This window comes from Hippocampus guttulatus, chromosome 9, assembly GCF_054856545.1.
Source record: "Hippocampus guttulatus isolate MCC_2025c chromosome 9, RoL_Hgut_1.0, whole genome shotgun sequence".
Classification (NCBI taxonomy): domain Eukaryota; kingdom Metazoa; phylum Chordata; class Actinopteri; order Syngnathiformes; family Syngnathidae; genus Hippocampus; species Hippocampus guttulatus.
In genome coordinates, this window is record NC_141269.1 from 22088896 (window position 1) to 22101471 (window position 12576).

The 12576-nt window shown below is 44.3% G+C and overlaps 1 long non-coding RNA gene across 3 annotated transcripts; it reads right to left on the reverse strand.

Annotated features, from left to right (window-relative positions):
* Positions 1–719: 719 nt before the first annotated feature.
* LOC147200753 (uncharacterized) lies at positions 720–7753 on the reverse strand. 3 transcript variants are annotated; one of them, XR_015101879.1, is made up of 6 exons: positions 7639–7735; positions 6997–7095; positions 6797–6919; positions 2235–2285; positions 1688–2044; positions 720–1435 (listed from the first exon to the last, which is right to left on the reverse strand). It is a non-coding gene; the product is annotated as an uncharacterized LOC147200753 (long non-coding RNA). The 3 variants fall into 3 exon arrangements; XR_015101881.1 differs by having other exon boundaries at positions 1688–2075; XR_015101880.1 differs by lacking the exon at positions 6997–7095 and having other exon boundaries at positions 7639–7753.
* Between the last annotated feature and the right edge of the window lie 4823 nt (positions 7754–12576).

Sequence of the window (12576 nt, forward strand, 5' to 3'; positions counted from 1 at the left end):
GTCAGTGTCACCTGTCAGCTCATTATCGTCCCGGTGCGCCGAATTTATTTCGATTCACCCGCGAAACAATTTGTTGGCGGTGACGTAGGATTCCCGTCCCGCGAGGCTTCGGGCGGAGCAACGCGCGTTCCGAGGCATCGGGCGTGGCCACAAGCGTAATTGACACACGCCTCGATGCGCGCTTCACAGATTTTCTTCCGGTTTACTCGGCACACGCATCAGAGCCTCGGCACAGTCGGGCACATCACTAGTATGTGCAAGTTCGTGTCTTTACCGATGAGCAGTTCTGTCATGCTTTCTGTTAGAAAATCCTGTTCTGCAACATGCATAAAAAGACATGTTAGGATTTGAGCTAGCGCTCGCTAATTACATTAGCACGATGACATCTTGCTAGTTTTGCGGTTGAGGCAATGTTAGCTAATTGGTTGTGAACGAAAAGTGTTTTTATATACACTGCGAATTCAGTTTGTTTTTGATTGTAACATCAGTGCATGGTGTGAATTGAAGGTAATTTCGCCTCACCTTGTATGTTACAGTTTCACCTTTTTCTCCGTCATTAAACCTGTGGACTAAGAATAACGTCTTCAGAGTCGTGGTGTAGAAGATGAGTTTAGCTGACTGTCCAAATCTGGCCGAGACAGTACAGACATATTTAGGGTAAAAAAAAAAAAAATCTAATAACATTTTCTATTTTAAAAAAAAATACAACAACATTCCCCTTTCCATGACAATTGGTGTAAAATATGCAATTGTTTATTTAAAAAATGCATGCCAAAAACAGAGAAGTCTATTTACAACTCAACTCAACTGTATTTATAGAGCACTTTCAAACAGCCATCGCTGCATACAAAGTGCTGTACATGGAGCAATTTAACATATACAATAAACACTAGTTTATTAAACAGTAAAACAAATCGGTAATAAATACGGTAGAAAGCACCAAACAGTAAAACCAAGAACAAATGTAAGTCATGCTGAGTCGAATGCCAAAGAATACAAGTGAGTTTTGAGGAGGGTTTTGAAGATGGGCAGCGAGGAGGCTTGCCGAATGTTCAGTGGGAGGTCATTCCTGAGAGAGGGACCAGCAACAGAAAAGGCTCGATCCCCTCCGAGCCTCAGTTTAGTTCTTGGTACTTCTAATAATGTCTGGTCCGCAGACAACAACAACATATATCCATCCATCTTCTTCTGCTTATCTGGAGTGTGGTCGCAAGTGCAGACGTCCCTTTCCCCAGCCAATTCTTCCAGCTTTTCCCGGGGCTTCGCAAGTCATTCCCAGGCAAACTGGGAGACATACAGATTCGTCTCTCCAGTGTTCCATTTCAGTGGAACGTGTCTGGAAGCCTCCCCAAGAGGCACCCTAACTAGATGGCTTGTCACGATGTTGAAGAGCGGCTATACTCTGAGCCCCTCCTGGATGTGTAAGCTTCTCACCCTGCGAAGGAAACTAATTTAGGACGCTTGTATCTGTGATGGGCGGCCCGGTAGTCGACTAGTTGGGTGGGCAAACTTTTTGGCTCAGGGGCCGCATTGACTTTTAAAATTTGACAGAAGGGCCAGGTCAGCACGAGATATGGTACATTAAAAAATGCATTTGTTGACAGTCCATATCAAACATCAACAGAACAAAAGCATGAAAGTACTGTATTAATATACTTTTTTAAATGAGAACAGTGTTGTTGATCACCTATTTTAGCCAGTGCATTGCTGCAGATGGGTTGTGATCAGACCAGTAGAAGTAGAGCGATACAGAGGTCCAAAGGTGGTAAATAAGATCTCTTTCCCTCCGTCTCCCCCCGCACCCCTGTGCTCAGCAACTTCATGTCAATGCGCCACCTGGCGTTGAAATGCCTGTCTTTACAAGTCCAAATGAAATGAATGCAGTCATTCACATCGAACCATAATTGTGTACCAACCTTTGGCGGGCCGGATTAAAAAGACCAACGGGCCGGATTCGGCCCGCGGGCCGTAGTTTGCCCACCCTGAGTTAGTGTGTCGGCCTCACAGTGCAGAGGTGCAGCGTTGGATTCCGGCTCCGGCCGTCCTGTGTGGAGTTTTGCATGTTCACTCCATGCCTGCGTGGGTTTTTTTCAATGTTCATTCATTTTAAAAACCCACTATCGATTTCAAATTTTGGCAAACAAATATGTTCTCTCATTTCAAAGTACATTTTTAAATATACAGTAATCATAGGTCGAGTAATCGCTAAATATATTACATGGGTTGCGCCTCACCTTACAGGACGCTGAGATGTTTCGCAGCCATCTTTCTTTCTGTGGATATACCTGAAGGCGACAAATCATCCGATCAAAAAATGCTGGATCAAATAACGACAGCATGCGTCACATATGCAATAAACTTATTTTGTCAGTTAAGGAAATACTAGAAGTCGTTTGTGATCGCATTTAGCTTGCACATCTAATGAAGAAATTGATGATTAGCTTGTAAAGCAGGGGTGCCCAAACTTTTTGGACCAAAGATCTACTTTTCGATCAACTAACCTCCCGGGATCTACCCTTACCGGCACGCGCACGCTGAAGTCTGTATTCTGCTCATATTTAGTCATGCTGTATAACCTCCCATGCCCACAGCGTAGCTTGGCGTCCTTGTAACCATCATCTCCTAGAATTGGAATACTCTTGTATTATTCCTCTCTTCGCTCCTTTCTTCTCATCGTCGGCTCCTCAAGACTTACATCCATCCAGCCGCAGACCGTTCAACAGCACTGATCTCTCCGCTGAACAAAGCGGGGCTGTGAAAAATGCTGCCAATTACAGGCGCAAGACACAAGCGCCCCGGGACTGTCCAGCAACGACAGTCAAATGGCGCCGACATTCCTCCCAGTCAAAAACAGTGCTGGTATGCCCATGCTGCCGAGAAGGCGCAACCACCATGCACAGAGTCTCCTCCTTGATGAATGTCGTGGCCAGAAAATGCTGAAAAAAGTCCACATCAGGTCCACACGACGTAACAAAAAACACAAAGTGACAAAACAAACACAAAAACAACAAAACAAGCAAGGCTCATGAGAGCACTTGCTGACGGCTGCCTCCTCGGGCGCCATCTTGACTTCAAAGATGGCGTCATGAATTATCTCACGCGTTGGCGGGGGGAATGGTGTCTCTGGTTCGGGAACATGATACAACCTACGGTTTAACCTACATCGAGAACATATTGTGTGAACAGACTGATTGATGAGATTGAATGCATGCTTCATTTTGATTTGAGACCCCATAGCTCCTGCCACACACAATCTGCAGGATTGGTGAGGAGTATAGTTCCACAGTTAAAAGTCAATTGAAGAAATGCATGGATGAAACACGCAGGCCCTGGAAACTATGTCAAACGATACTAAGCTAAGTTGGTTAATAATTTGTGAAATTCCATGTATGATTCATAAAATGTGTGTAATGAACTGATTTGGCTGATTACTGTATATGCTAGAGACTCAAAAAAAAAACTATGAAAAATTTTAATTTGCCGGAGAGCATGAAAAGGAAACATTGTAACTCTCTGAGGTGTTGCTGACCACACTGATTGCCGTACATTGTAAAAAGGTCTTCTGTGCGTTTCTGTCGACATGAATATCGATGATTGCGTGACCCCATTTCCTGTCACTGATCTTTTTCTGGTATATGTGTCTCCGTTGGCACATGTGAAAGGGGTTGTATTTTTGAATAATTATCTACACTTTGCTCACTGATTTGGACCAGGGGTGTCAAACTCATTTTTGTCAAGGGCCGCTTTGGGGTTGCATCTCCTTCGTTGGGCCGGTACGACGGTGAAAGTATTTTTATGTATTGTGTTCCTGAATTAATGTTGCTGAACTGAATGCGAATAAATTATCGTTTGTTGAGTTGTTTAAATCTGTTTTCATGTTTTCAGAATGGAGAAATGGTGCATTGTTTTGATTTTAAAAAAATTAATGATACGTGAATATTTATTGTTTACTTAATTTTCGTTTGATGTTGTATTGTTGTGTTTAGGTTCTCTTCTGTTACGGTCTAAAAACCTATGTTGATATAATCATTCTTCGCTGTGAGTGTTGCTATGTTTCTTTCTTTTGTTAGTCGATGGTAATCACGTTTCAATTTAATACAGAAGTATAGTTCTAACAATTTTGTAGGCATATGACAATTATCGCGGCAGAGTTTTCCTTTTGTTTTTATTAAATATAAAAAAGATAAAGAGGGAGAGTTATGGTTATAGAGGTATAGTAATAGTTAAGAGTTAGAGTTAAGCTGCTTTTACCAATGACTATGTTTCCGTCCACAGCAGAGGATATTTGAGATTCCACCTACGTTGGTGCAATTGGAATTCCTTGTGGCGTACCAGATAGGTATAAATTGGTTAACCAGGTTACTGACGGAATCAGCTACCTCCACTACAGTGTCCAGAAGCTTGCAAATTATATTGAGGAAGCCTTTTTGGCTATTGGAAGTGAAACAATTGACAGTCACCTCTCTGATGACGTTCTGGGACCGCACAGCGGTGGATGTGCTCTTGGCTGAGGCCAATGGAGCGTGTGCGATTTGTGGTGAACAGTGCTGTTCAACCACGCCGAGGCCCCGCACACTGACCCGGACTATTCCGGCGTGACCACGCCCTTGTCGTCAGAAGTAGTGGGTAAGACCTTTGTGACGTTTATGTGTGTATCTATGTGATAACATGTGATAACATGAGCAAATGTGGTATAAACAAGGGAAGCGTTAGGTTGGTTATTTTTCGTTATCATACACTTGCATATCGTATGCATGATTTTGCTTCCAATGAGAATACTTATGCCTGCAATCATTAATTGATTATGCTGCAGAGAAGAACGTTTTTAATAGATAGATGATCATGCAGTCTTTATTGGATTAAGTATTGCACGCATATCCACCAGCTGCCCCCGATTGGTGACACCATTCAACAGTGGTTGGTTTCACGGTATACGGGCAGAATAACCCCGGTGAATATCGACCTGGGACCGGGTAGTCTACCCTAAGGTCCTGAAGAAGTCCTCCCCATTCATGACTGCGCCATACTTCACTCCATCACTGCAGTGCTCGAGGTCAGCTCTCGTAAGCTTACATGACACTCAAAGACGCTTCGTCGCCTTAAACACTCAACTGCTCTAATCTCAAAGACTCTGAAAAATACGTTGGTCGTCTTGAAAACACTCAATCCTAAAAACGTAACTCTCAAGCACCCAAAGATGCTCGGTCGCCTTAAAGACGCAAAACGACGACCAAAGACGCCGAGTCAATTGAAAAAGTCAAGGATACTCAAGACGTTTAGCCGCACACTCAAACACACCTTTTTGCCTTGACAACTCAACATCTGAAGACACTCAAACATGCTTAGCCGCGTTAAGCCACAAACATTCCCGAGACACTCAGATACTTATTCACCTAAAAATGTCAACAAAAAAAAAAAAATCAAAGATGGAGTCACAGCCATCTCGCTACCTCTGCGTCCCGCGCCCTAGACGCAGAATTTTCCCGCCAGACGCACGGTGCCAAATAATGTGCGTTTTTGGGACGCAAGGAAATTTCGTAGTCCAAAAAAAAAAAAAAAACTACGGTAAATCTTTTTTTCCAGAACGATCGCAGTTTGCCTCAACGCTAAAGGCACTCAAAGGCACGGTCGCCTTAAAAACTCAAATTCAGCCAAAGGCTCACGGCCTCCTTAAAACTTAACACTCACACTGAGAGCGTCTTGAAACAAAAAAATCTAAAATTAATGCCGAAATACTCACACACTCAGACGCCAAGTGTCTTAAACCTCAAAGACTCTAAGCTACATGTAAGTAAACAGCAATGGTTGATTTAAAGTGCCCTAAAAATACAGTTGAGTGAAAAAACCCCAATACTCAAAGACACCTACAAAAAGCTGCCTTCAATTTTTTTTACACTTCTGTTAGCATCTTATTTCATTTGTGCGCAGCATAACGGCTAAATGCTACGTCACCATGTTTGCTTTGAACTGGGGCTCCACGAACTGACCCCGGCGGGGTCTGCTGACCTCCGAGACCTTTTAGGTACATATGTTCATTTCTTTCACGTCGCTAAGGACCTTAACGATTCAGTGATTCAGAAGCAGAACTTGAAAGTCTTTTCCACAGCTGACTCAAGACATTCCAAAATGTTAAGTTGCGCTCAAAAGACATGCGGTCCATTTAAAAATTTCGGAATGAACCGCATTGGAAATCCAAAATTCCACTGGCAGTTGGGGAGCAGTGGAACAAAGCAGGCGGTCACGTCAACACCTTCCTGGTTCGCGGGGTGCCGTCTATGTGCAGGAGTTATGTAATCGTTTTTGGAAACGTCCTCTTTTCTCCTTGTGAATTCCAGCTGGCGTCCTTTTTGATCTCCTGGCAATGGGGAGGATGTGAGGAAGGAGACACTTGGGGAATTGAGGGAGTTAGCAGTTTCTCTGCACTTTTCCAGCGCCTGTGATTAAACGCGTGCTGAATTAATCTGCGGAGCTGCGAGAGAGGAAAAAAAAAAAAAACACGCAGTGTGGCCTGCGGCAAACTCCTCCTCACGACGCCCGTCCCGCTCTCATCCTTGCCCTGGACTCGACCCCCTCTTCGGCCGCTCCATCTCACGTCTGTGTTTCGACATCGCAAAGCTGAATTTTGTGGACAACTTCTTAGAAGTTAGAACACAGAAAAACAGCACATTTTAAGTGAGATTTGTACAGGTGTTGTTGACTTATAAGCACCTATTTCCTCAAATGGAGGACGTCCCTCTCATGGTGTGTCGAGTGGTGAGTTATCCAATTGGGAAATCAAACATGCCCACGGCCTCACCTTGGTGCGGTGCACCAACTGTGAAAAGCCCCGTGTCCAGGGCGTGGATGTAGGAATTGTTGTGCATCTCAATAGCGACCGTGCCCATGATCTCGCCAAAATGTCGGACGGCCCACCAACCGCCTGGAGACGAAAGAAGAAGAAATTCCATTTACTAAATCACTACTTTTTGCAAAACATGAAGACAGGGAGATGATTACCGGTACTATTAAAAAGGAGGAGGGGCACATGCCACAACATCCAATTTGGATTGGTTATCTGCTGCCTTTCTCTTCTTGTTTTTGTCTTTCTTCTTTTTCCTGTCAATAAGAGAATGGAGTGGAAAAATTGGAAATGGCAACTCTCACATTTTCTTCTTCTTTTTACCCATTACTATTTTGTTTGTTTATTCACGGATACAAATGTGTGAAACCAAATTTACCACTCAAAGACGTTGAGTCGTGAAGAAAAAAAAAAGAACAGAATTAAGACTAAGTCGATTTGAATTCTGTTAATTGTGCTGTCCCGGATATCAATAATTGATGCCTTATTTCGTTGATCACTTGACCGAATTCAACTCCCCATCAGCGTCGCGCGGTTGCACGATATCGCCAGCAACACGCTTCTTGTTGCGCTTACTAATATTTAGGAGACGTCAATTGACACCAACGCAAAATAAGACACATTATATAAAAATAGAAAATTTCAGTTTAACGGTGGGCTGCCTTGTCGTTCATTATCTCAATCACGTCAACTTTCGCCTGTCAGCATTTATCTTGAATCGCTAAAGCTCCAACTGAAATGACACCGTAGCTTTAAAACACCCCACAATGTACACCTCCGCAAGACATGTCCCACCTTACCCTTTATTCTGTCCCTTCAGAACCAATTTGGTCGATTTAACGCTGGAATATTCCGCCATTATGTTTGCACGGCGACGACAGGGAAGCGGAAGTTGGAAGAACAACTACGGCGGCCGCAGAGGCACGCTCCATTGCGACTTCGACTTTTTCGCAAAAACAAATCTTGCGGTTTGAGTCGAAGTCTTGGTTTAACGCCCCAATCTGAACATTGCTGTATTATCCTACGTGTGGCTTCCTAATTTAGCTATTATTAGCTGAAGGATGCTGTATATTCAACTCTCGTTTTCTTTTTTTTTTTAAGTACGTCAAATGTCAATTTAGGATTTGAGCATGCAGCAGCCACGCGGCACAAGTGTAAAATCCTCTCCTCTGAGCCTCTTTCTCCAAACAACCTGCCCTCCACAGTGACATCCATCTGCAGAGTCAAAGCTCCGTGAAGCAGAGCAATGGGGCGCTCCGGTCCGACGTGAAACCCGTTCAGACGCACCTCCACTCTCATCATGTTAGAATTAAAGAGCTCATCTTTACTTAAAAGAGGGGGAAAAAGTGAAACCAAGAAAGTTTTTGATGTGGCAGAGAGCAATGAAAACGGCTTTAGTCCCCGCAGGGGGTGTTTACGAATTAAATTCCTACATCGCTCATTAAAGGAATAAGCTCTCACGTAGAAGCAGAGGTGAGACCGGTTAATAACGATATGAATAATGTGTAATAATGTTAGCAACTAATAAGGAGGGCTAATGAATGTCTTTCTTCAGAGCTGGATCCTATTCCATGGTGAATTTTGGTGAGAGAAGCGGGAAACATCCCGCACCAGTCAATCATGTTCTATAAAGCTACTTTCTTGCAATGCCATCCATGCTTTCGAAAGCGCTCATCTTTTGGCTTGCCGGTGAGCTGGAGTCTATCGCATTTGATCTTTGGCGAGAGAAGCGGGGTACACTGTCGGGCTGGTCATGAATAAATCAAGTGTGGAGCAAGTCCGGTACAGTGAAATGCCTTCCAAGCATTTGTTGCCTTAACTGCTCGCTCTGATTGGTGTGGCAGGTAACAGAAGACAATGCTAACGCTTAGCAAGAGAAGTGGAGTGCACATTAAACTAGTTAACTGTGTATATAAAGGTACGTCGGTGCAATACCATATCTAAGCCATACATACTTTTTTAAGAGGACATACATTAAGGTCGCGGGCAACTGGAGCCCAGCTGACTTCTGGTAAGAGAAGTGGGGAACACATCGGACATAAAATTACCCTGATGCAATGCAATACAATGCATCCCTTTTCTGTCGTGCTTATCTCGGATGAGCAGGTGAGCTCAAGCTTACCCCAGCTGACTTTTAGCAAGAGAAGTCAGGCACACCCTGGACTGGTGTATATACTGTAGCTACAGTTACACCAATGCTAGATAATACAATCCATCCATTTTTTAAAATGCTTTTCTCAACAGGGCCACAGCTAACTGGAGCCTCCCCCAGTTGACTTTTGTTGAGCGAAGGGGGGCACATCATGGACGGGTTGCCAGTCAATTTTTTAGAAGATATGCCGATGCGGTACCATACCGGCCGTTTTCTCTTGCATTTTTTTTCTCAATAGCATTGCAGCTAACTGGAGCATATTTTGGGCTGTCTTTGACCAGAGAAGCTTCCTACGTGCACCTTGAGCTGGACGCCAATCAATTCCAGGGCACATACAGACAGTGCCCTGGAATTGATTGGCGTCCAGCTCAAGGTGCACGTAGGAAGCACACATTTACAACACACATTCACAAAAATAATTACCTAGAGTCTTGCGGTCTTCTACCATGATGCATGTTTTTGGTGGGTGGGGAATCAAACCGAGAACCTCTTGACCGCGAGGCGGACGTGCTAACCACGATCTAACTTGAACGCATCCAAGTGACGCCTGAACAGCTTGTAGTTGCGCATGACGTCAGTAGGTGGCAGTATACAAGCATACACACGCTGACCCATTGCATTTGCCAAGGTGGCTTTTTCAGAGCAATGCATGAAGAAGACTACTTTGTTTTTCCTTCGTTTTTTTGGGTGGAGTACAATAACTCATTTAAAATTCGATACACAGACTGCCCATATTAAGACACACTCATGGTCCAAAGGTCACAAAAAGTTATTTTTGAATTCCTTGGGTACACATCGTTTTAGTCTCTGGAGCCCCCACCCCAAGGGCAACTTTGCCAAAAACACCTGTGGAAAGGTGCACCCAAAGTAAATTTGTAGCTGTTCTTGAACCATTTGGAGTATCAGCATTATTTTGGTCTCTTTTGAAATATTCAAAACTTTATCATGATGAATATTTCTCCCATACAGTCCAAATCTGTGTAAGTGCTCCTGTCACTGAACTATGGATGTTTGAAAACAGAAAGAAAAGGTCAATCTTTTGTTTGTCTCAGCTGACGACGTGCATCAGCGATTTGTTTTGACAGATGACGGAGGGCCCTCCTAACCTTAAGGGTTTAATAGAACGCTCAATATTGTCCCTCGGTGTGATTGTGAAGGGTTGTTTGTCTCTGTGTGCCCTGCCTTGGCTGGCGACCAGTTTGAGTGTAGCCCGCCTATTGCCAGCTGGGATAGGCCCCAACCTCACCTATGACCCTCGTGTCACGTGACTGATTGGCTCGACCCTTTCCAGTGACTCCGCTCGAACACTATGGCACAAAGCCGAAAAGTAAGCCTTGGCTGCTGCGTTAGCATCGATTCGCATATCGGCTAATCAGATTAGCTGTCAGCGCTGTTGGAGTTCACTTCTGATAAGACGATAAGCACAAACCGGATTGCTCATTGAAACTTGTTCAAGCCGCAAATGTGTGTGTGTTTGTATGTGCGTGTGTGTGGGGGGGAGAGGGGGGGGGTTCTTTGTCTTTGTGTCCACTGCATCTACCACATACCCAAATCTGCAACAAAATGCAATTTGGAAGCTCTGAGATAAAGTGATGAGTTCACTCGTGAAAATACATGTCAACACAGTGTGTGTGTGTGTGTTGGGGGGGGGGGTTTAATATGTCTGCTGCATGCACCACATGTACAAAGCTGCTCCACGAATTGACAGGTGTTATTCAGGCATCTTGGTGATGAAGTGCTGTGTCCACCAGAGAATCTACATACAGTCTGTCAACATGCTTGGTGGATAATGGAATATTTGTCACACTCGAGGACATGGAAAGTTTGGAGTGCGGAGGGCATTTGGTGTGTCCACTGCATGTGCCACATGCACAAATTGTCCAATGTAATTAGGGCAGTTTGGTGAGGAAGTGCTGCCTTTATCGGTGAAAATACAATGCTTTTAATGATTTTAAAATTTTGGTGGAACCTAATTTTGTTGACGAGCTGGCATCGAAAAAGCCTCGGTGGTTGCCAGGGGAAATGGTGTGAATAATTGAAAAAGGCTTTGGTGTATTTTTAAACTGCTTTTTACATTTATAATGCAGACACTTGAATCCCAGTGACACTGACACACTGCTGCTCATCATCATCGTCATCATCATCATCATCTGGTAATAAAAACCGACATCACTGCATTGACACAGACGACCGCCTGGCGCTCAGAGCTATCAGTCAAAAACTGAAAATCAGCCAGATGAACGCAGGTTCCACAGAAAGCGACGCGGTCGTCCACGTCGCCAGTTGGAACCCTCATAACTCACGAATTACCCAGATTCAACTTTGCGGGTTTCCTCACAGTCAAAAACCAAATCATCTCGAAAACCTCGCATGTGCTCATTTAAATTTGTGAACGAGCCAACAAAACTCCTTTGTGTGGAAAAACCAATGACATGCCTCCCACAGCGTGTCACAGATTAAGTTCGCACGTGCGTGTGAGCCGCCACAATGTTACAAATAAATAAAACGCTGAGTTATTTCGACCTTGGGTCAAGGATTTGAGCTAGCGCGTTGGGTGAAGATCCAACGAGGCGTAGAAAATACAGTGAAGGAGAAATATGTTACCAGGTTCTCAGAACAACCGGCGCGAGTTTTATAATCAACAATTTCTAAGAAGAAACGATGATTACGATGACTTTGGTGGCCACGGTGAGTCATTGACTCCAACTTTCGGACACAACTGTTGAAAATGGCAAACAGCTACAGCTCTTCAACCCAATTTGCTGGGTCAAAATAATAAACCCAAACTTGGGTAAGAGTAACCCAATGTGCTGCAGATCCACAGCTACCCGCAGAGTGGGTTCGGAAAACAACCCGGGGAATATTTTGCTGCTCTGTGTGTGTTTGAATGTTTCCTCATTGCCGTACGACTAGCTATGCTCATCTGTGGCTTGAAGCCAGATTCTATGCACCTACTGTAATGTTGAAATCTTAAAATCGACTTTTTGGCCCGCTCACGAATCACCGCTGGCGAACCAACGCCCGCGATCATGCCAAAAAGGAAGCGGCGTGGCGCTCGGCAGAACCGTAATGAACAACCGGTCCGGCCCCCCGCCCACGTTTAACATTCAACACGGTTGGCGGCGTCAGCTTTTGAGGATTCCAAGTGCGCCTGCTAATTGACTCGGCACAAAGGACAATGGGAAAATAATTAGACGCTAATTAAATGCCAAAGCTGAGCCAATTATTTTTCCTTGTTGTTCCTCATCAGTTTTGCCATATTGGGGCAAACAGAAATCCAGTCCAGGTGGTTGGGAAACAATACGAGAACACCCAACTGGGACGGAAAGGGAGAGATTGAGAAAACGAGCGAGAGAGCAGAGACCTCTGCTCAGGCTCAAAAGTTGGCCAAACCAATCAATGAATTGACCGTCCAAAATGTTGCCCTTTGTCGATTAATCGTGTCTTGAAGCATTTGGAACAACGCGGAGTGCACTCCTTGACTAATAAAATGATTTCATTCTCCGTTCGAGTGTTGGGTGGCTGAACTTGCCCGACTTCCAACGGACGCGACAGGCTAAGATTCATCCTCCAATCTTTTGTCTTC